At 46.1% G+C, this 25,329-nt stretch overlaps 2 long non-coding RNA genes across 2 annotated transcripts; both read left to right on the forward strand.

Annotated features, from left to right (window-relative positions):
- Nucleotides 1–6,015: 6,015 nt before the first annotated feature.
- LOC122394596 lies at nt 6,016–7,252 on the forward strand. The gene is made up of 2 exons (XR_006258896.1): nt 6,016–6,285; nt 6,678–7,252. It is a non-coding gene; the product is annotated as an uncharacterized LOC122394596 (long non-coding RNA).
- A 5,518-nt stretch (nt 7,253–12,770) lies between these two features.
- On the forward strand, nt 12,771–14,961 carry LOC122394597. Its single transcript, XR_006258897.1, has 2 exons — nt 12,771–12,973; nt 13,257–14,961. It is a non-coding gene; the product is annotated as an uncharacterized LOC122394597 (long non-coding RNA).
- The last annotated feature ends 10,368 nt before the right edge of the window (nt 14,962–25,329 follow it).

Below are 25,329 nucleotides of genomic sequence, written 5' to 3' on the forward strand. Positions count from 1 at the left end.
AATGAGCAAGTCGCCAGAAAAAAAAACACTTACGTCGTCTGGATCTGAGAGTGCCTCTCCGTCGCCGGCACCTCCAGAGGGGATGACCCTTGCCGACCTGGTGAGCCGTGACCTGGTGACCTGGGCTGACCCATCGACAGCTGCCTGCCGCTGCAGGGTCAGGGTGGAGCCAGCCACCGCCGCGGCCAGACAAACACACAACAGCGCGGCGGACTGCATCTCTAACCACTTGCTGAAAGTCCGAGCTCAAATGACGAGACAGACCCCGAGTTCAGAAGGTGTGAGACATGGAGGATGTCCCTACTGACCCCTCCGCGTCCGTGGCACCACCGCTCGGCCGTCCGGTCAACTACTGAGCGTGAGACGCGTGACTGACCGCCTTATATCGGCGCTACGCCAGGGCTCTCTCTCTTCTTGGACCCACAGTATGAGCCGTGATATAATAGTTTCAGGTGAACTAAAATGGGGCTAACTTTTACGGTTTCATGTAGCTCAACTGTCTACGAGTTGGATGTTTCTATCGATATTTTTTTTTTTATATTTGTTTTAGTCCCGTTAAACGATAAAGGGAACCTATTATTTGAATTCACCGAACAGAGGTTATTTGAAAAAAATGCACCAGCTAACTCTGTGGTCATATACAACCATCGATATAACATAGATCTACTCGGATCATCAATATCAAGATGATTATTCTTGTTTAGGAATTCAAGAATCATGTATCCCAACAAAATTTCATTGTGAGTGTGACCCAACCACATTTTTTTTTTTTTTTGCTTGGAATGGTTATGTTAGACTTATAAATGTTTGGCACTAATAGGCGTGGATCACCTTAAATCGCCGTAATTGCTATTGTAGGGCTGGAGAATGTGAGATCTCCAGTCTACAGCGATCATATATTGCCGTAAGCTCGCTCAAGGAAGGAATTTCAATAAGGAAATGGGGACCGTCCGCTTGCAAGGAATTTAAGACTAATGACATCACTTCTGTGAACATTATAAGTTTCACTCGTGAGCCAAGGCTGATCATTGATCATCATTTATCAATAATTGTCAATAATCTAGTCGTAATCATCATTTAACAAGACAATGTGTTCTATGTTAATAATTACTTCTTATAATGTAGACAAAGTAAATGTGTAACTAGTTGTCTGCGTACATCACTGCCATAGAAATACTAATTAAGCAGAAAATAAAAAGTGAGGTGTCACCTGAAGCATATTGGTGAATGCTTTTGCCTAACTAACACCGCAATACATGCCAATAGCACTCTACTAGAAACTGAACTGATCAATGTAAAGAGAGAGGGAGAGAGGAGAGGAGAGGAGAGGAGAGGAGAGGAGAGGAGAGGAGAGGAGAGGAGAGGAGAGGAGAGGAGAGGAGAGGAGAGGAGAGAGAGAGAGAGAGAGAGAGAGAGAGAGAGAGAGAGAGAGAGAGAGAGAGAGAGAGAGAGAGAGAGAGAGAGAGAGAGACCTGAAGGGTCCATTATGTCTGTATAACTATGCATTCACGATTATATATTACTGAACGGCTCTGGAAAAGAAAAATGGAAACCGAGGTCTTTAAACAAATTGTAGGCACGAGGCGTAGCCGAGTGCCGGAGATTTTTTGAAGACCGAGGTTTCCATTTTTCTTCCCAGAGCAAGTTCAGTAAGATATTTCCCATACGTCGTTTAATATCTATTCAGAAACTCACAAGTTAATTATTGAAATCACCTTTTTTAAGATTTTTTATCAAAAAAATCACCAGAACTGTAGGTCATCAACCCGTGCCGGAAAACAGTGCAGGAAAGATCACGTGCAAATGTTTACCGCACGGCTAGGATAATGCTAAAGGGATATCTCGGCGTATGGGAATCGTAGTAAAAACTCACCATTTTAGATATAATCGTAGGGCCATCGGTACCATGAATGATTCATCGGACTATCACCTGACGTTTTGACGTATGGTCCGCTATTTGTAGCTCCGCATCCAGCTCGTGACTCTGATCTGGGACGATGGCCATTTATTTTCCCACTGGGGTCACTGTCTCGTTTTTAGAAACTCGCGTAGTGACGTCAATCCACCGCCGTTTCTATTTATGTTTGTATTTAATTTCCAGGTGAAACTACCGAAACAGTTTGCGGTCATGCCCGGCCCAAGTCGAGCGGCTGGTGTCCAGCGCAGTTATGTGTGATTATTGAGGCGAAAGTTTGATAGATAAAATTAGGGGTGTTATTTAACATGGTGCCCATGTTTCCATGACAACAGCTGGTAGTAAACGGACGCTGAAAGGGGACCTGTTGCTATGGACTATGTAGATCACAAACGCAGAGAAACTAGGCAACAGACCGAAAACCGGCGTAAACCCAACAAGTAGGTAAAGGTGTACAACTTAGGAAGGAAATGACGACGCTAAGAAAGGTACAAGGAGAAACCAGTGGACCTTGCCTTTAGTTTGGTATTACCTTTCTGAATGATGTTGAATACTTAATTGGTAATTAACTCAATCATGTCAGATTGTGACTGTCAAAAAGTGTCTCTTATGCGCAACAAGTTTCTTTCAAACTTGCTGTGTATTGTAAACTTTCAAACTTGTTGTGTATTGCTAGTTAACTAGCAATAGGCTCGTCGGGACTATTGTATCGTCTACTTAACTGCCCACTTAAAAATAAAACATTGTAACATGCCTAGAAAATCGTAGCACAACCCTAACTTCAGGCCCCGTTGATAGATTGCATTCCCCCAACGGTGGCTCAAATATTCGTCCGCATGTAAAAATAGCCCAACATTGACATTTGTGACAAAGCCGCATCAAAGGTAACACAATAGACGACCAAGAGTGCGTTCATAAAAACAGAACTTGAATCAATGCCGCATACCTACTGGCACCGGGTTGCCACAACGGAAACAGCGGAGGTGACAAGAAAGACCGGATTAAAAATTCCTGTGTGTAGTAGAGGTTATCGGGACAGAAAACAGCAACAAAAGAATTAACCCTCGCCCGCACATGCCATTTTCCCATCCTAGAACGCACATGGGCCCAATCTTATAAAGGTTGTGCTACCAAATGGCGTACTATCATTCCACCCCACTCTATTTACGGCACCCTATTCACGCAATCTTATAAAGAGAATAGTATGGTAATTCTATTCACGCCATTTTGCCCACAGTACAAATCAACGCCAGCAGGAAACACGCAACGTGATTGGTCAATGTCTTGTCGCCGTCGCTATTGGAAATTATGCGTACTGTTTGCGAACAGCAAAAGTTATGTGTTTTAATTTTTATGGGGCATTTATTTCTTTTAGAAACACACATATGTGTAATGAATAAGCTATTTATGGAAAACGTGATAGCAAACTATGGAAAACACAAACATGCTTGAAGAATTCTCCTGAAAAGTGGATTGCCGACCAAATAAATTTCAGCGAGGGCATTCTCGCGCTCAGAAATTCGAGTGAATAAAGTGTTTCTTCTACTTATCATTTGCATTTATTTGCTGTTAAGGCATTGCAATAAATTTGTTAAAGAATTATTTAAATAGTCATTTAATTATAGCTCGGCTACTGTCTCAGTAATTTAAGTAATGCCGTTGACAATGAAGCTCCTACAATTTGAGCATCAGGATACGTACATTAACTGGATCAATTCAAGATATAGCTTGTTTTCCTTCTTGTCATAAGCTCTTGACATTTTCCTTCTTGAAGATAAACTACTAAAATTCGAAGTCTACGTACATGAACTGAATTAGGTCAAGTTGCAGCTTATTTTCCTTCTTATTCAAGCATAGGTACCTACCTGTTACCTAACCTAAAGCTAAAAAGCAATTCCTCAAAAGATTGAAGAACCCAGTCTACATATCAAAGCATATCAAGAAAAATACTCGGCTCAGAAGTCAGATCGAGATGCAGGAAGAGAAACAACACATTGATCCTTAACTGTGCCAGACAGAAAGTGAGGAGATACGAATAGTGAGTAGGAATTAACAATTTTTTGACAAACTAAGGGTATATCATCATTAATTTAAATATCTAATCAGAAGCCATGAAGTGCCCGTTATTTGTGTCATACGTGAGACGTGAGAATAGGCTAAAGACCCATACCGATTCTATAATGCAGTGGCTGCCGAAAATCTATGATGGTTACTGGTGCTAAAATCCTCTTAAAAATCCCCTTTTAATTTGAAAAATAAATCCATATAACGATGAACACTCGTTTTTATGTGTTTTAGTGTGCATTTAGCCATTTAGTCCCTGAAAATACATATTTTGAAATTGATCGTTGTCTGTATAATAAGCATCATTATAATAAACCATGAGTTAATATGTGGAGGATGTTTTAATCTTAAAAATATCATAACGTAAAATATTGCATACTCATACCATAAAAACATTGAATTTATCTTAAATGAATTAAACTGTCTGAGAAGCTCGTCAAAGTACGCCACAAATTCTGGCGTGAAATGGACGCCGCTGAAACCGCAAACAGCTTATGATTGCCGGTGTTTTGAGATGTGCACAGCTGCTCACGGTTAAAAGCATGCTAGGGCATCCTCAAAACCGGCGGCTACCAATGCTGTAGGGAGCGTGCCGTGTTTTCGATTTTACAGAGTTTTATAAGATTGCGTACTATATATCCAGCCTTAGAGTGCTGCCATATCCATTTCACGGCGTTTATAAGATTGGGCCATGGGGGGGTGGTTGCCACCCCCCCGCGCCATTTCGTTCCTGTTGGAGATAGAGCTTAGCAGTAAAGACCAAAAAGATTTTTTGGGAAGAGACGAATCCAATGATACCCAGTTTTACCTTCTCAGGTCAGTCATTGACCTTCCAGGTCAGGTCAAACTAAAAAATGTTGCTGTTTTGGGTCACCGTTGGATATTAAGTGTGCTGCTTATCAAATACCGATGACGATGCTGTTTTCTGGTGCCAAGCCAGCTAGAACCTCTTTGTCACACTACCCGACCAGAATTTTGCTGCTGAGGTCATTTCAGGTCAAGTTAGGTCAAGGTCAATTATATGTGTTTTTATGTCTGTGTGTGTCTGTGTGTATACTGATGTGTGCACCGATTGTTTTTGGGTCCATATTACATGAAATCATGATCTGAGAAGCTTTTACCAAAAATGCAGTCAAAAAACTTCAAAAAAAGTAAATTTAGCTTGCCTAAAACGCAATTATCTTAGGTGACCTAGGTTGACCTTGACCCTGACCTTGACCCCTGTACATCGTCGAACAACATGTTCCATGATAGGTAGGAGGTAAGACTGGCAAAAACGGCCGAAATCAGGGTGTCAAAAGCTCATAAGGCCCATGGCAAACGCAAGATGTTGAGAATTGGCCATTTGGGTCATGACATGACCTAAAAAACAAGGTCATATCTCCGAAACCAAAAATCACAGAAACTTGAAATTTTCAGTGGACATCAAGAAAGGATAGAGGAGCAGCTATACGAAAAATCAGCCATCTAGCTCTAAAAATGTGGAGTGCAGAGCAGAAAGACTACCTGGGGGGGGGGGGGTGGCAACCACCCCCCCCCCCCCCCCATGTGCGGGCGAGGGTTAAGGGGAAGTGGAGGACCGAGGGATTAGCCGAATGGATTATTGGATTAAAAATGAGCGCGGTGCATCTCTGCCTTGTCCTTGAGATGTTGTTCGGCCCTTAGCGGTGAGTTAAACGTTGTATGGCTCCTCTCTGGTGTGCCGAATGTTCTGAAAAGAGGGAAACACTATTGTCAGTGGCGTGGCTTAAAACCCGGGCTGGTGAAGTGAGGGGGCAGGACTGAATTGATCCCCGGTCCAGCAGCTATGGTCCTATCGGTACCTTGGGTCAGAGGAGGGCGCCTAGGGGGGGGGGGGACGTTTACCCTCCCCATCTCAACAAATGATATTAGGCTGAAGTTCTAGTCAAGCGCGAGAAACCGTGGATTTGCCATAATGATGGCGTTTAACAAAACTCAGCGCATTCCATAGTGTTATATGGACTAGACTGCGACAGAATACCAAAAATATTAAGTTAAAAATACCAATAACAATCGGTGTCAGTGCTGTATTGATGTACCAAAAAGGCTGTACTCAATTGACATCTCTAGTGTGGGCCTCCACTGCCCCTGACCGGAACCGGAAGTGGTCTCCGTCCGATATCTGGCAGCCGGAAGTGGTGCGGTGGACTGCAGAGGCGCTGCTGTGCTCAGAAGGGGGTCCTCCGTCACCGTGGTAGGACGGCAGTGCTGCATTGTGGTTGTGGAAGAAGTAGTTAGACGTCATGGCGAACCGCCATACCGCTCTATCGGTGCTACTGTGTTTGGTGAGTGACATTGTATTCGTTTTTTTCCGTAGTGCGCTTTCAGTTTTCTAATGGTAATGTCTAAACTACTCCTTAAAGTCCTTTATGGGCTTATATGGTAAAAGTTTTTTTTGCGGTGGTTTTCTGTTTGGTGTAACTCTTATCGTGTATTTTTTCCTTAGCAGTGCTAGCTTCTTTCTTTGTGAGAACGAACTTTCTAAGCTGATTGCTCAGCGTATTGCGTACCTATTTGATTTCGCCACGCTACAACAGTTTGCTACTTGCTTTTTAGGTCTATTTAAGTAAAAGAGTACTTTTGTTGAATTTAGATGAACAATTGAACAAGCACACATTAAATGATCCATTAATGGCGGTTGACCTGCCTCACCTGACATCTGTTTCCTCTATTTCAGCTGGTCCTCACCAGCGTTCACATGACCCGTGGTCGACCCGGTGACACGGACATCCAGACCCTGGCAAGGAGGATTCGACCGGATGAACAACAAAGAGTGATCAACCTGGGTTGTCCCGTTGGGAGACGGCCCTGCGGCCGGGGGCGATGCTGTGTGACCCGACGGGTGCCAGATCGGCCAGTATGTCGGCCCTGGCAAGTCAGCCACCCGGTGTTTGGGTGTATCGGCTAAACCCGGTGTTGGGGTGTATTGGCTAAACCCGGTGTTGGGGTGTACTGGCTAAACCCGGTGTTGGGGTGTATTGGCTAAACGTGGTGTTGGGGTGTATTGGCTAAACCCGGTGTTGGGGTGTATTGGCTAAACCCGGTGTTGGGGTGTATCGGCTAAACCCGGTGTTGGGGTGTACTGGCTAAACCCGGTGTTGGGGTGTATTGGCTAAACCCGGTGTTGGGGTGTATTGGCTAAACCCGGTGTTTGGGTGTATTGGCTAGACCCAGTGTTTGGGTGTGTCGGTTGGACCCCGTGTTTGGGTGCACTGCAGTTAAACCATGGAAAATATGAGCCACTCGTTTGGATGTTTCAGTTAAACACGGTATTGGGGCATTCCACGTCAAGTGAGACAAAAAATGGCCATTTTGAACCTCACCTCCTCCGATTTTTGCGAAACTTTGTAAAACTACTCATCTATATGTGAAAAGAAAGGAGACATGTTTTTGCCAAGATATGACGTCACGTTTCCGAGATACACGTCATCAAACATTGACTTAGGCAAGGCACATTATCATCTTTAAAGCGTCATAAGCCGTCATAACCATTGAAGTTTTAGACATATCACCATGAGACAAAGTGTGAAACGGAGGGAATAGATCAGGCTTTAATTTGAGGATAACAATATTGACATAATTACTAATTAGCTAATTAATGAACTAAATTAAAATTCAAAAAATAAATTTTGATTTTCTGAAAAATGGGTACCCTTCGATTTTGCTGATTTTTACATATTTCATCCTCCCATACATTAGCTACATCATATAAAAAATCCAGAATGGGCCGACGTCTACGTAACTGTCTTTTGGAGTTCGTAATGTCTGGCACTCGCGAGTTTCGTTTTAGCAACCAAGGAGAGGCGCTACCCGGAGATGCTTCTTTCTGCCCCAAACCAAAGCAAACCTAGCCTGACCTGACGTGACCTGACCTAATCTAACATGCGTAAATATGTACAGTCCTCACGGCAGTTGCCGACTGGCCAAATGCTACTTAGATACGAACATTAGCCCTCACGACATTTGCCGGCTGGCCAGATGTTACTTAAAAAACGAATGCGTGTTTAAACACTTGAGGCTAACCGGCCACGAGCCAGCCACCTTTAGATTACGAGGTGGGTACACTCGGCACACTAACTACTAAGCCACGGAGATAGCTGGTCATCGCGGAGATGTAAGCCAGTTTTTTTTTAATGATGCAATTGGGCATTCTCCGGGCAGCGCCTCTCTTTGGTTGCAAAAAGGAAATACGCCTGACTCTCCCAGCGCTAGGAGTTTTTGGTTTAGCCAAAAAAGGTATAAAAAACGGAATTTGAATTATAGGTGGGGCGGTGGGGAACTTTATCGTGTGCCAATTTCATGGCCCTAGATCAATATCTTCAAGATCAAATGAGGTTAATCGTGATGAAATTTGCTATGGTGACTATTTTGCGTTTATACGCCCATAGCTCTAAGAGTTACTGGCCGATTTTCCTATTTCTTCCTTTATACGACATTTGTAGTGTTATGAGAATCTTTAGATAATCTAACCATAAATTTGGCAGTTAGTGGCCTGCTAAGAGTAAGATGTCGCCCGCAAAGGCGCGGGGATCGGCCGACGCGGGAAACGTTTCAGTCACAGATTGTGTTTGCACCCTAATAATTCAATTTTTACTAGTTGGTTTTCGTATTTATTTGACCATTAGTTTGCCTGTACATTTTTAAGCCTTCACACAAAATTTGACACGAATCGATCATAATCAGCGGTAAGAAGCGCAATGCAAAGATGGAACCGTCCGGCGCCGGCACAGTCTACCATTCAGGCGGCAACGGCCGACGCCGGCCGACGCGCCGCTCCGGCAAGATATTTGACTTTACACCGCTATTACTAGAAAAGTTGTGGACCGATTTACCTATTGCTTGCACAGGAGGATTTGCAATTCAATTCTGGACAGATGCTGAAAGTTTGACGTTAATATAGTAGTTATGGCGTGAGTTATTGACGAAAAACAGGTGGGGTTGGCGAAATCCGCCCCTTCCATCGCCCGTGCTACGTTGCACTACTTGTTGCTATATCATCCAAAGTTATCGTTGGCCCACTCTAATTTTCTCAGCACGTATGCCTTACGTCTAGTGGAAGACAATATCTAAATTTGAGCAAAATCGAAGGGTACCCATTTTTCACAAATTACATTTTAAGAAATTAATTCAAAATAAAATAAATTCAAAATCACCAAAAAATGTTAAAATTACCAAATTTAACTAGCATAACTCCTCGTGTTCACGTTTCCGTTTGTTTGAAATTAATAGCTTCAAAAATGTTGAAGCTATAGATCTTTCAAGATTGCAATACACGTCCAATTCTGCTAAAAAGCAGAAGTTTAGCGGCTTGTATCTCTGTAGCCCGAGGGCATATGACAAAATCCTTTGACCCTCAGAGGTTTCCCCCAATAGCCAACAAGTATACCAAGTTTGAACAAAATCGCAGAGGTGGCCGATTTTGGCTGTCCCGGTTGACATGGAATGCCCCTATTTGGGTTTATCAGACCATGGCCAGTCAGCCACTCTGTGTTAAGATGCATCAGCTTAACCTCGTGTCTGAGCGTATTAGTGAAACCCGGTGTTAAGCTGAGTCAATTAAAACCAGCATTCGAGTGTATTGGTTAAAGGGACTATCCCACCTTTAACATGGGGTTTGAGTTGAGATAGCCAAGTTTGCGGCGAGGTTCAGAAACCACTATCTATCTAGGTTGCAACCCCCGCGGCCTCTTGGTGTTAAAGAAATTCGTTCCCTTCATTTGAAAATGGGCCTTGCGCAAGGCCCTATCTTCAACATGGAGCGACCGTTAGTGTGACGTCACCTCGTTTAGTCATTTGATTTAAATGGGTTTGTTCGTTGAAAAGTTGCTTAACCCGCGCACCGACGGGGGGGGCGGATATCCGCCCCCCCCCCCCTGAGGTTGAAATTTGGTATGACTATAACCTCATCAATTTTACACATGGTGCGCAAGTTTGAACCTCCTACCTTTAAAGGTCAGATCACCAGGTCACTTTGAATGACCCAACCTCAAGTCACTTTTTTGCAACTTTGTCACCGTGCCAGAGCTACAGTAGATGTCGGAGGCCTTTGAAAGTCGCAGGATATTATTAGGTCATTAGTAGCTACAATTTGTATATCTCGGAATTTTGATATCGGTGACCTAAGGTCAGGTCAATTTCGCGACTTTTCCATTATAAGTCAATGGGGGAAAAATCAACTCCCTGTTTTTACCACTAAAACGGGTCGGAATGGCCCCATATACCATACATGACTTCATATACGATCAACCTTCACTACCTTGAGGTCTGTTTTGCTGTTGGGCAGTTGTGAGGTCATGTGACGTCATCAAAGGTCACCAAAGGTTTTTGGCCAATAACTCCGTACAGGAACAAGATACAGACGCGTGGATGGTCTCATTGTGTTCAGCTCGTCAAGACGCATCGAATGATATACATGATGACCTCAAGGTCACGTGACCTGAGGTCAACCTTTGACCTTGACCTTTCGAGGTCAACATATATATCATTCGATGCGGATTGACGAGAGGATCACGATGATGCCCTTAGTTTGTTCCTATCTTGACTAATTCGAAAGTTATTCGAGAAAAACTCTCTCCATATCTAGCGCCGCCATTTTGACTTTTTCGACCCCTGTGACGTCATCTTTGACCTGACCTGAAAATGACCTTAGTAAAAATTGTAGATCTTGGCCGTGCGTATCCGATGCCGTTTACCGCTTGTCGCTATCTTGCTTCGTTCTCGAGATTTCAGGGGGGTGGTCATCCGCCCCCCCCGTCGGTGCGAAGTTGGCGCAGACCCCCGTCGGTGCGCGGGTTAAAACTTGGTCTGAACTTTGTTGTGGTGCCTACAGAGTAAAAAGAATCAGCTTTATGACAGTAATGTGGCCTGGGGAAGTTGGTAATTTTGGGCTCTGACGTCACATATTTGAAAGTTTGTGTTTGGAATATGGGAAAGATGTCTAATGAAAAATAAATGCCAGAACCGTGTTCCTGGTCATCCAATCTATAAAGTCGGGCACAATTTAACTGGTTTTAACAACATTTTAGAAGGTGGGATAGTTCCTTTAAGCCAGTTGTTTGAGTGTACCCGTTGAACCCAGTATTGAGCTGTAGCGAACCCTTGCATACATTGTTTGGGTGTACGCAATAAACCCTGGCGGACCCACCATTTTCTTGTGTGTATTTGTAAACGCGTCGTTCTGGTGTATGATTCATCCAAACCGGGTGCATGTATGCGTTAGTAAATATAGTGTTTGACCGTATCAGTGTAACTCGGGTGTTATGCTATTATATCAAACCGTTTATTTGAGTGCATTTGTTTGTGGAGACTAAGTACTGATGGTTGTTGAAAATGTGATTCTGTAACGACTGTTCAAACGCATTTCTTTGCAATGCTTGCTGCATGCTTTGTAAGTACATTGTATACTGACTACTGACTACTGTAGCAATTTGTTAAACTACCCATTGTTTGCAGTCGCATTCCGCGAAGAAGAAATAAACGCGTGGATATGTGAATACGTAATAAAAAAACACAATCGCGCAGCTGTTTCTCTGGTTTATTATGAACAACTCATATCTTTCTAGTAGAGGTTTATTTGCCATTTGGTCTACGGTGCAGGAATATTTGTATCTTGCACTCATCTGAGATGCAAAGATAAGAATTTGTCATCTCTGCATCCTCTGAGATGCAAAGATAAGGTCTCGATGGTTCACGGCGAAAAATCAAGCACGTTCAAGTGGTGATGCGTCAAAAGCCGCAACATTTTTTGATGGCTGTTTGTGGTAGAAATAATGATATAAATACAAAAGCTCTAAATATATGTGTCATGAAGAAATGCCTACATTTAAGAAAAATATTTAAATGAATTTTGAATAAACTTCTAAATATAAGGATTTAGGATTCCTCATGACTCATTCGTGGAAGATCGCATACCTTTTCCTCGCGTATTCCAGAAAAACCTCGCTCCTTCGTCGCTCGTTTTTTTTTTTTGTAACCCGGTTGGAAAAGAAATACTTTTTTTACACACCGAATCGAAAGATCCATTAGGCAAAGACACGAGGATAAATCGTAATGAACCATTCGTGGTAAGAACAGTTGATCTTTCCCCGCCGGGACAAGATCACTCGTTTTTTGAGTTTATAGAATTGAAGAATTAAATAATTTATAGCAACTAATGCCTATCGTGTAAGAAATAAAATTATGCATGGGTCTGCCGGGAAGATGAAAAACTATCAGCACTCTTGCCATCTTTTCAGCATCGTGCCATCTTTTCATCTCGGGACCTTCGGTCCCTCGTGAAAATATTACCACACTCGTGCTGATAATTTTTCATCATCCCGGCAGACCCATGCAAAATTATAGACATCTTCCACTCGGAACCATGAAGAATCCCCTATGTCCATCCCGGAAGAGCAATGCGGTAGATACGCGGTAAATGCGGTAAAAGGAGGAATGACATGTGGGTTTCTTGGGAAATTCACTGAATCCTGGGGGCGATTCTTGTGGTGTTGGATTCTTTGCCATTGCTCAATGGTTTTTCCATTTACGAATAGTGATGTGCAATAAGCTATTTTAATTGTTTTTATTTGCGGTCTTCCGCAAATAAGCCTTTTATGCATGTTCCTGCATTTTTTCAGTCTAGCGATATCATTGAAAAAGTCGTTTTCCGTCTTAACACTGCGATATTTTATACTCCTTTCCATGCAGTTTCCATACACTCCTTTCCGACGGTCCCCCATCCCGCAGCCCGAACTCATGCAATGCCCCCTTCACTCCGCCGCGCAGTACCCCCACTGCACCTCCGACCGGAACTGGAAGTGGTCTCTGGTTCCGTATCTGTCCGACATGTGTCGCGCCGGGCTGCAGAAACACTGCTGTGCTCAGAAGGGGGCCCTCCGTCACCGTGGTAGGACGTTGATGCTGTACTGGTTGTGGAAGGAGAAGCGGGACGTCATGGCGAACCGTCACACTACTCTGGTGGTGATGCTGTGTTTGGTAAGTGAATAGGCAGGGACTGTGCCACATTGACTGTATCGGTTCAATCAATGTCGTTAATGGCTTCGTACAAACATATTATTTATAGCTGTTACCATTTCCGAAATGTTTGCTCTGTTCCTTTTGATAAATGTTCACCATTCGCCATTCTTTGAAGAACTGCATTGACAATTTTGATATTTATGTGAAAGCTGGTTTGGAAAGGTTTGAACGTATGTCGGAACTCCCAATCACCCCAAGTGGTGAGTGGCTCGCCTCTGACGTCCTCTCCCCTCTATTCCAGCTGGTCCTCAGTGTCCACATAACCTGCGGTCTGCCGGGCGGCGCGAACACCCAGGTCCTGAGACGGGACCGGCCTGTCGTACACCATGAGGTGATTGCAGTTATAAGCTGTTCGCCTGGAACCCGACGCTGTGGACGACGAGGGTGCTGCAGAACGCGCACGGGGCCACGCCCGCTGCGTCGCTGCTTACCCTGGCAAATCAGCCACCCTGTGCATGGGTGTATCGGTTAGACACGGTGTTTGGGTGTATCGGTTAGACACGGTGGTTGGGTGTATCAGATAAACCTCGTGTTTGGTGTATTAGTTGAACCCCGGTGGTTGGGTGCATCGGCTAGACACGGTGTCTAGGAGATTCAGTTAAAACCGGCATTTGAGGATTCTGCTTAAGCTTGCTGCTTGAGTGTACCAGTTGAACTCAGTATTGAGGTGTATCCAACCCTCACATATACTGTTTGGGTGTACGCATTAAACTCTGGCAGATCCATCACTGTTGTGTGTATTCGCAAGCGCGTCGTTTCATTCAAAACAGGTGCTTGGATGTGTCAGTAAATATGGACTTGACCGTATAAGGGTAACTCTGGTGTTATGTGCAGTAAGTAAGCATTTAAGTAAGCGTATTCGTGCATTTTAAGTAAAGATTAATGACTGTTGCTTGTTGAATATATGACTCTGTACTCTGTAGCTACTGTCCAAACGCATATCCATGTAATGCGTGCCGCCTGCTTTGTTCACTGTAGGTATATTGTAGCAACGTGGTGGCAGTCTCCCATAGCTGGCTGTCTCCTTTTGAAGACGAGATAATCGTCTCATGCATGTGAATGTGTGATTAGAAAAAAAAAAACAAAGGCATGCAGTCGCTTCTGGCTAATCATAAGCAAATCCATCCCGCAGAAGCAGTGAGGTAGACATGCGGTATTCGCGGATAAAGGAGAGGACATATCGTGGTGTTCATTCTTGGATGAGTCCACCGAAGGCTGGTAATGATTTTGTGGCATTGATTTATTACGGAGCGAGCGGAGCAAGCGAAGTCTTTCGTAGATTAACGGAAATTTCTGAGAATGAGCGGTGAAATGACATGAAATGAAATGGTATGATGGTATAAATGACACGGTGAATGGTTACTATTGTTTTTTATCTAAAATCTTGGATTTGGGATGAACTGTTGCTCATTTATTCATGCACATATGTTTAACGCTCATATGCTTGTGGTTTATGTGAATCTGACGTTCCTTGCTTTTGGTTTGGGGAAGCGTTTGAGGCTGCCAGTGCCTAATGTATTAGCGAAGGTATATTGATAAGTTTTCCCCACCTGTAAAGGTAATTGGCAGGAAATTTGCGTATTCACATAATGCCCAGTCTATTATCGTTTAAGTATGTTACGAAATACATATTGGTAAAAATCAATAGATATAACGGCTCCCTATCCCTTATTGAATGAGAGAAAGCAAAGAATAGAAATGATGTGCATCCAGACAGTGCTTTTCGTTAATATTGTTTGCAAACAACCTAATGCTCTTTTTTACAATCTTATTTCAATTCAAGTTTTGAACGATAGGAGTAAGTGCGTGATTGTAACCCTTTTTCTCACCGCTTCCAATTGAGTAGAAATAGCTTTTGCGTCGTGTGACATATCAAGTTGTTTCCCTCCGCCCCGGTCGTCCTACCGCGCCTCTCGTCATGAAAAATAAAACACTATGCCTAGTGACCTTATCGTTTCCCGGCCTCACGCCGGCCAACAGCTTGGCTTCATTTCACCGTTTCGTTTTCCTAAAACCACCCGAGCTAGAGGGCTCAAATCGCTTGTTCGAAATATGTCTGAGTGCGCACATGCTGAGCCAGTAGCCACGCTCACCTGAGTTTCGTGTATAATCAAGGGGTGTAATGACCTGAAGGACACGGTCGAACCATTCGTGCGTGAAGGATGCCGCTGCTCTGTCCTGATAAGGACGGTGAGCCCCCGCGGTACCGACCAACTGACCTAATGCCAGCGGAGAGACGAGCCGAGGCGCGGCGCCCCGCCGGCTAATCACAATAATGGAGGACCGATGTGAAAGTTTACCGCGAGATAGCTTCCACGAATTCGCCAGTGGACAAGGCCCTAAATACATTAGCGGCTTTCCATTAAAGGGACACTCCCACCTTAACATTAGTTTTGAGTTGAGATAGCCAAATTGGTGGCCATGGCCTGCAAATACCGGTTTGGGCACTCACAACATCGACAAATGCTTTAATTCGGAGATATGGAATTTCAAACTTGCAGTTTTCGGATTCTAAGGGGCTAGTGCATTGGTATGCCCCCTTAGAATTTGTGACGTCAGCGGAGATCTAACGATTTTTAAATCTTTTACTAAAACGTTTGGTAGCACGCGGTGGTATATGCTGCTTTGCGCGCAACAAATGCCGCACTTTCAAATAAAGTCGCTAGGAACAGCGGAGATCCCAAAAAGTAAACAAAAGTAAAAGTCTAATATCTTGAAAACCGGTGAATATTTTTCGATGAAATTTGGTAGATATTCGTTTTCGCTCTTTCTGAACCGAGCGACATCACTTTCGTGCCAATTCATTAACTTTTTTGAAGGTGGGAGGGTCCCTTTAAAGGAAGGGTGCCACCTTTTGGACACAACGCAGTTTTTACCAGATTAGCCTCACATGAACCTAAAAACCGGCTTCACTTACCTATGCTCGAGACGGTCAGCATTGAATCCGCACGTGAAGTTATCATTTGCGAGTTTTGCTGCCAGCATTCGGGCAGGCAAAAATCTTCAGCACTATTTCCTCGTCGTGTTAAGGGTATTTTATAAAACATGAAATCAGCAAAGGTATGTATAAAAGTTATACTTTTGAAGCATGTTTTATCATTTTGAAAGGGTATATTTTTTCTTTATGGTATACACTTAAGTTTTAAAATTTTTATTGGGAAGTTTTTCTAGTTAGTTGCATGAAGGGTGAAGGGTTCCATAGATCTCTTAACCCGCGACCTGGTGGGGGGGGGGGGCTATTTTTTGCCCCCCTCCAGACTTTTCGATATATCTCCAGAACCGCTGCGCCGATCGTCACCAAACTTTTAGTACCCTCCCGGACATCAATTTTACACATTGTGACCAAAAATTTTTCCAAAAGCTATGATAGGTTGGCCGGAAATGACGTCAGAGTGACGTCATGTTCTGCCGTTTTCGACCCAAAAAAGGGTTTCGCGGGAAGAGCTGTCAGGCCTATAGCTTTGCAAATACAGAAAAATGTTTAGGACATAAAAGCTGTAGAATTGACAGAGCTACAAAACTGCTATCTCGGATTTTTGAATTTTTTTTGGTTTTGACCCCCAAAAATCAAAAAATAGATTTTTGGGATATAATAGTCAAAAAATCCAAAAAGTTTTTTGAATTTCGTAAAAACCGGAATATATGTGATAGTCCTTACCGCCTTCCATCCACATACCAAATTTTAGATTGATACCTCTTTTTTGGCGAAGTTATAGCGAAAAAACTGTTCAAAATTGATGACGTCAAATTTTCAAACTCAATTTTTAGCAATTCTAGACCTCGTAGCAGGGGCGTAATCACTCCTCAAAAAATGGGCTGGAAATAACTCCCTCCGGGGGCGGCATCAAATCCCAAGGGAAGGGCGGCACTTGTGTTTCGGGAGCCAGAGGTGAGTACTTGAGGGCATTTACTGTGTCGCTGTTGTGTGTCAAATTCTTACGCTTTGTGAAATACGAACAATAATCAGCAGTCAACTGACTACACGTTATAAGGGGCAGACGCAAAGAACACGCCACAGCTCTGGTGTTCGAGATACTGGTACTTTATGCGGTAGATATGCATGCGTAAGAGGGGTGGTCAGCCCGCTGCTGGCAGTTTGGCTTTGCTACTACGCACCGGATTGATAAATGCCATAGGCACACTCTTCAATAGTTCACTTCATTCAGGTGAGTTCAATTTCAATGGGATCTGACCATGGGCGTCGAAAGCGGGAGGGGGGGGGGGGCTCAGCGGTCTCTAAGGGCCCTTACCGGCCTCGGGGTCCTTACCGGCCAGAGCGTCCTAACCAGCCTGAGGGGCCTTACCGGTCCATTAGGGGCCAGCTCTAGGGGCCCCAGGCCACACCCGTCTGTGACGGTCCCACACCAATTTCTTTGAGGGCCCCGTAATGGCGACTAATAGCCCTCACCGTCGCCTCTGAGGGCCTAAACAGGTCCCGAAGGTCCCTCACACGGGCACGAGGGGCCCTGTGGCGCCAATTGGCCGTTGACGGTTTACTGACCATATTTCTGTCATATTTCGACTCAGAAGTGCCCCACAGGGCTCGTAGACATCCCATGGGCCCCTGAATAGCGACACTAAGTTCTCCATGAAGGCCCTACGCCACCTTCTGAGTGTCCCTTGCTGGCTTCTGAGGGCCCTTACCGGCCTATTACGGGCCACCTCTAGTGGCCTCGAACCCGCCTGTGATAGCCCCACACAAATTTCTGAGGGCCCATAACGGCGACTCTGAGGGCCCTCACCGGCGCCTATGAGGTCCCAAACCGGCGTATCTGAGGGTCCCACTCCCCCCCCCCAACTCTGACGGCCTACACCAGTGTCTCTAAAGGCCCTGTATCGGCGGTTCTGAGGACCCCACATCAGTGGCTCTGACGGCCTCACACTGGTGACTCGGAGGGTACCAGCAGCATCTGAGAAAACCATGCCGGTGGTTAAGGACCCCACAGGGCTCCTCAAGGCACCACCGACTTCTGAAATCCCCTTGTCGGCTTATGAAGGGTCCACAACAGCAGCTCGCGCCTCTGATGGCCCTGTGTCTCTGAGGGACTCCACATTGGCGCCTGTGAAGGGCTTCACCGGCGACTGTGCAGGTCCTACACCGGCGCTTCTGAGTGCCCCCACACTGCCACCTCTGAGGGCCTCATACCAGTGCTTCTGAGGGCCCCACGCTGGCACTCCTGAGGGCCCCACACCGTGCCTCTTTAGGACCTTTATCAGCGGCTCTGAGGACCCAACATCGGCGCCTCTGAGGGCCCCACACCAGCGCATCTGACGGCCACCCACCGGTGACTTTTGAGTGCCCTACATCGGCGACTCTGAGGGCCCCACCGGCGTCTGAAAGTATTGTGCCGGTCTCTAAGGACCCCACAGAGCTTCTGAAGGTATCGCCGGCCTATGGGAGCCCTTTGCTGGCCTGAGGGCCCCTTGCTGGTCTCTGAGAGCCCCCTGCCGGCTTGTAAGGGGTTCAGACCAGCAGCCTCTATGCCTATGGGCCCCACATTCGTCTGTGACGGCCCCACACCAGTGTCTCTGAGGGCCCACAACGGCGCCTGTGAGGAACCTCACTGGCGTCTCTCAGGGCCTGTGTGAGGCCCTAGCACTTCTAGCACTTCTAGCTTCTAGCACTTCTGAGGGTCCACACCGGCACCTCTTTGGCCTCAGTCATCAATAATACCTCTGAGGACCCCACAATAATGCTTCCGAACCGGTCCTACCGAAGGCACCACTTAACCCTCGCCCGTATAGGGGGGGGGGGGTTAAAACGGACCCCCCCCATGGTTTTTCGCGAATAAATCGCGTAAAAAGCGGCCGATCGCGACGAAACTGTGAGTGCCCTCGCGTTTATCAATTTTACACCTACCCTTAAAATTTCATGACCCTGACCCTAATGACCTTTGACCTGTGACCTACTTTTCGAGACCATGTTTGGCCGGAATCGCGATTCGGCTGATGTCGGCTCGCATTAGCCGCGCGTTTGCAGTCTTTTCGTGGTTTCAAGCTTTCAAACATGGGATATGATGTTGCTCCCATGCATTAGGGTGGGTGTCAAGGTCACCGGAAGGCCAGGTCAGGTCATTGACCTTTGATGACTTCGGTTCACTTTTTCGAGTTTTACATGTTTCTAGGCTAGTTTTTTAGCTGAATTCGAATTTAGCAACCATTTGAACATTTACCAAGTAGTTTTGGTGCCTTCGTAACATGTTACGAAGCTGTCAGAGGCGGTTGCCACCTACTACGAATATCCGGCAAACCCTTACTGGTTGACCTGACCTGACCTGACTCGACCTGGCCTAAATGCATTAAGACATCATCTATTATCATAACTAACATGATATTCGTAATCAGCACCCTAAAAACCCCATAGTAACCACGTTTTACGACGTTCTAACTGGTCCCGGTTTTCCCGACTTTTGGGTCATTGACCTGACCTGGAAGTTCAACCGATAATCTAGGACCTTAAAATTGGGTATCATCGGCTTCCTCTCGTCACGGGCAACACGCTCGTTTTTTTCCGCAAAGCTCTAGGTCGATCAGGGGCGAAACGGCAAGGGGGGCCAACGGACCCCCCCCCCCTTATACGTTCGTGGCTGGAAAAACACCAATACGGGCGAGGGTTAAGTCCTTTATCACCTCGCTAAGCTTCAATCCCATACCGGCCTTCGGAAGGCACCACGCCAGTGCACTCACTGCCCCACACGGGCAACTGTGAAGGCTTCACACTGACCTCTCTTGAGTCTCACACCGGTGCCTTCCTCTGAGGGTCCCATACCGGCTCATTGCCCAGTGCCCACGGCCCGGCCACTCACCGGTGACTCTGAGGGTCCTACACTGAAGACTCTGGAAGCCCCCACCAGCTTCTAAGAGCACCACGCGACGCCGGCCTCTGAGGGTATCACGCCAAAACCTCAACGGATCACACACCCGCCTGTGAGAGCACCACGCCGACGCCTCTGAGAACCTCAAAGGGCTTGACCAGTGCATCTCTGAGGGCGTAACACTGGCATTTTAAGACACCACGCTGGTCTTTGGGTGCCCAACGCACAGGCCTTCTGAAAGCAGTACGCAACTTTTAAGCAGCCACGCTTAACTCTCAGAGCCCCACAGCGGCCTCTAATGGCCCCTAAGCTTTCGAGCCTGCCTAAAGAGGACCCATTCCAGGCGTGAGCCTGCAGGACGGGATCCAGCCAAGGACCTCACCCACTCAAGGGCCCCACAGTAGACCGAGGACTCTTTCAAGTGCTCAGCTTTACTCTTGAGTCTTGCTGCGCGCTCAGGGTACTACTCGTTGGCTCGGAATGTTTACATCAAGCAATCATACAGGGCCTTTTCGCGACTTCGATGGTTGTTTGCGATCAGAGCGTCTCACCTGACGCTCTCATGGGCTGAATTCGCATAGGCGAATCCCTTAGACTTATCGAGCCCAAAATGTAACACTTAATGTTGGGCAGCATACAGAGCCCGCCAAAACGTGCGCACGACCTTCATTTGCGCACGTTAAGAGTAGCAACCAAACTGTGATACCTAGGCATGGAGTTGTGAATCCCCCGGTCCGCACGATGTTCACCTATCGGAGACGTTTCAGCACAATTCGCCAAGTCAATGCGTAGTTATTATATGTAAACAGCATCAATTTAAGCACCCCTGACTGAGCTATCGCAAATATTCGTCTGGGCTAGGGGCGAAAAACTCCCCCCCCCCGGGCCAGCGAGGGCTAGCATTCCGGGGAGAGGTGGCACAGCGCCTGACGAGAGCAGCACAGACGTCGATGGAGCGTTATAGGGAGGGGCGAATCATTAAACCTTTTGACGCATTCTGGGAAGGGGAGGCGCGTAAGGGCAGAAAGGAGTCTGGGGAGGGGCGGCACGTAGCGGCGGCAAGGTGCCTTGGGAGGGTGACGCCGACTGCGATAGAGCATTGTGGGGAGTGGCGGCTTGTTGAGGGCGGCGGGGTGTTGTGGCGAGGGGCGGCACATAGTGGGCGCCAAGATACTCTGGGGAGGGCGGCAAGGCGTTTATGGAGGGCGGCACAGACGGTGGTAAAGCGTTGTGGGGAGGGGCGGCACATTGGGGGCGGCGGGGTTTGTGGTGAGGGGCGCCACATAGAGGGCGCCAAGGCACTTCGGGGGGGGGCGCACATATGGCGATAGAGCATAGGGCGGCTTATTGAGGGCGGCGGGAAGTTGTGGCGAGGGCAGCACATAGAGAGCGCCGAGGTACTCTGGGGAGGGCGGCACAGACGGCGATAGAGCTATATGCGGAGGGGCGACACATTGAGTGCGGCGGGGTTCTGTGAGGGGCGGCACAGGAGAGCTCCGAGGAACTTGAGGGGGAGTCGGTGCGGAGGGGCGGAAGGACATCTGGGAGGGGCGGCATGTAGAGGGCACCTAGTTATTTTAGTGAGGAGTGGCACGTTGACGTCAGGCGTATAGTGGACCGAGCAGTGCCGTTTCTTTTTTCTTGGTTTTAAAGTCCGCGAGTCCCGCAATTGCAGTTTTCCTCTACCGGGGGCGGCATTTCAGCATCCCAAAAATGGGCTGGAATTTCCAGCGTTCCAGCGCGGTGGTTACGCCCATGCCTCGTAGTGCAAAACAAAGACCACCATTACACTCCCCGTGACGAGCTGCATCGAATCGATACCCTTTTTATGCAAAAATATCAACTTTGAAATTTGACCTTTTTTGACCTGACCTTGACCTGACCTCCACCAGAAAGTGACCTAAACCGTACCTGATGGTCTTATAACCAACACCATTGGGTTGGAAATGAAAAACTGGCCATAAAACATGCATCGCACAACCTTAGTAAAGTTGGGTTCATGTGGTGACCCTTGGTGACCTTTGGTGACCTGACCTGTGACCTGACCTGGTATGACCAGTGACCTCTAATAGCAACATATGTACTAGACAACTGACGTCTTATCGCTGATTTTCGACAAAATGCGTTTTACTCGGTGTTATAGCGCTTTCCCTAGAAGCCCCGTGAACGGTGAAACATTTTATCTTTGACCTGACCTGTGACGTCATCGGTGACCCCGAGGTCAATAAAATTTGGTTTCCCTCGACAAATTTGACAGGGCTATCGAACGCCGTTTGAATTTTGCGGATCCGTCCAGTAGTTTCGGAGATACGAGGGGGGGGGGGCAAAAAATAGCCCCCCCCCACCAGGTCGCGTTATAAACAGACCCCACCAGGGCGCGGGTTAAGCATTGTAAAGGAAAAACCTTTACTCGACTTATTTGATGTTCTTTTGACGTATCTCCGCGTAACATGTGTAATCTATATAATTTTTAATCATGTTTTCAAATCATGTTATCTTCTTCCTTTTTATTTGTTCATCTTTTTGTCTCAGTTGCGCCATCAATGCAAATGGCAGAATGATATGTTGCCATGACAACAGGATATGCCAGCCGTCCTAGCTGCCACATCAAACGACCTTGAGTTGTAGTGGTGATATAAACAACGATCTTTTTTTTGGCCAATGTATTAAATGCAATGTTTCGGTTTTTTGCATATTGTGGACGCGCTAACCACGTCTAAAAATTCAAATAAGTAAAATAGATTCATAGAAAAAAAAATTCGGAAGGTGGCACCCTTCCTTTAAAGTGCACTTGATCGTGGGTATGTTCCACGGTTCCACGTGCTGGAAAAAAAGATGATATTTGCCCATGACAGTTTTCATTTTACGTCACGCCTTCTCTTACATCTAGTAAGAGAGGCGCATGAATCCGATAACCTGAAATCCCGACACTGATTATTTTGAGGCTTGGGAATTTCATCTATTATGGGCTTAATTTTGATGCGAATAAATGCATGTTTTATGCCATGATTTATGAATGATTGCTGCCATAACCTTAAGCCCTTTAGATATTCCAGTTTTTCCCCAATATTTCAAAGAGATAGTCCAAAGAGACCTACCACGCAGTATGCAGTTACCTACCACGAGGTTTGTGCCTATATCGAGAATATATCGAGAGCACCATCCGCTCACGACTCCGCTGCCTTTCCGCTTCTTCCGTGTCTAAATGCGGGAATGCGGAAGTCCTGCCACTGTGCCACATTCTGCAATTGACCGCCTCCCCCCCCCCGCCCAGCCCCTTTCCCAGTGCAGTAGCGTTTATTGTATTTTTTTGTGAGTTTCACAGCAAAATAAGCCAGTTCTAGTCTGGCGTAGCATGTCTACCGTGACTGAGTGAGTGAGTACTGAGTACCGTCTACCCCATGGGTGGAACTTTTCCACGGAAGTTGGTGGGACAAAAAGTCGTCAAACCTTCAATGTCCGGCTGTCAAGTTGAATAAACTGCCACACTGAAGCAATTCCTATCATTACACACATTATATTGTGCTTGTTTGTTTGTTTTGTTGGGTTAGGCCCTTTCGGTCTGACAAGACCATTGCAGAGCCGGAAGGATGATAGGAATTAGGGGGAGACATTGGTCTGGGCAGGCACCCTAGTGAGTCGCCGGGGCTGAGCCCGTACGGCGTACAGATGACAGGCCACCCAGCCCCAAGGCACTCACTGCACCCGGCTACGGGGTGCGCTCCCTCGGGAGCAGCGGTGCCGCTCCAAGGGAGCAGCCCGCATGAGATAAAGTTGCCTGTCCAGCCCGGAAGGGGGTTGCGGCGTGGAGGAGAAGGATTTCAGTATCCTGAGGATAGAAGCACGGAACGGTGTATATTGTGCATTACACAAACATTCTAAAAGCTCATCAACGCGAAAAAGGTTGAGTTGCAAAGCATCAAAGTCCTACTCCACCAATCAGATTCAGATCCTACCAATTTGGTGGGACAAAACGCTTATTGGTGGGGCAAAATGGCAAGATGATGGGACAGCCGCCCCACCAACTATGCCTATAAGAAGGCAGAAGCTCCTCCCCTAGGCTACCCTACATGTGATGGAATAATTGGAATGCATTGTCACCAGCCCCACATGACTTGAAGCCCTGGTGAGTAGCGTCCTCTGTGGAGAGATTGAAAACTACTGGTTGAGAAAACTACGGTATTTTTAGTATCATAAACCCTCACTTATGTATAAGAGACTAAGAAATCGGTAAAAAGTTGGTATTTCCCTCATTTTTCCAAGTTGGTTTGGTTTCGGTATTTTCCCGTGGTTTTGGTTGGTATTTGGTTCGGTATCGGTATTCCGATTTTCCGTAATTGACATCACTAGTATGAACATTTCACTTTCAAAACAAAATGCGCCGTCATTTTTTATTCAGAAAACGTTATTTCTGGGCAGCCTACTGTAACTTGTTATTTTTTGTTAACATATTTTTTGCGGTAAAGCTGTCGAATGTTCTCTAAACATAATAACCTCTCATACACTTCGCTCTTAGCCAGACGGCCGAGATTCGGCGATCTCAGCCATTTGGCCGAGATCAGCCTCCGCTCGCGGCGCCACCTGTGGTAGTGACTGGAACTAATAGTGGGAAGTCAGATGTCGCTCTGTGCCTGCCTTGGTGCGTAATGCTGCCAAAGTGAGACTTCTTGCCGCAATGGATATGACTATTGACTTACTCTTGTTTTCGCCCTGCCAATGCCGCAAACTAGGAATAAACTGACGTAAAGATTCGTTAACTAGCCGTGACTGCGTTCCCTGTCGGAGCGACAATTCTGAAATGTTGAAACTTGAAAGTTTTGTTAATTATTCATAACAAAATTTCGTGACCGAGTCGTGAACTAGGGGCAAACTGTTCGTAAAATGTCGTGAGTTCGTCGTGAACTGAATTATCATCCCAGTTCGTGCCCCAAAATGTCGCGACTTGCCATGGCGAAATCGTGGCCAAAAGTCATGCAGGTGTCAGTCAGGCCGCCTGTAGCTAAAAGGCCAAAATCTTGAAATCCTTGCCAAAAGGCTTAGAACGAGCAACAATCTTAGCCATCTTAGGCTTAGAACCAAGGCTTCAATCTTCATCAAAGGCTTATCTTCTTCAAATTATTATCTTCTTCTTATCTTCTTCAATCTTCAAAGGCTTAGTATCTGGAATCAATCTAAGCAGCCTAAGGCTTAGAACCAGCAATCTTAGCTATTTGACGGATCATACAATCCTAGCCAAAAGGTCTAGAACCAGAAATTTTAGCCAATTATGTGAAAATGAGCAATCATAGCAAAATGGCTGAAAATACAATCGTTAGCCAAGTGGCCGAAAAAGAGCAATCTTATCCTTATGGCCGAGGGATAAAATTTTAGCCAAAACGCCGGGAATGCAGTCTTGGTCAAAAGGCCGGGAGTTCAATCTTGGCCAAAAGGTCGATAATGCATTCTTAGCCAAAAGGTCAAGAATAAAGTCTTAGCCCCCCCCCCCCCCACCAAAAAAAA

The sequence above is a fragment of the Amphibalanus amphitrite genome, unplaced genomic scaffold, assembly GCF_019059575.1.
Source record: "Amphibalanus amphitrite isolate SeventyFive unplaced genomic scaffold, NRLGWU_Aamphi_draft 000601F_arrow, whole genome shotgun sequence".
Lineage (NCBI taxonomy): Eukaryota > Metazoa > Arthropoda > Thecostraca > Balanomorpha > Balanidae > Amphibalanus > Amphibalanus amphitrite.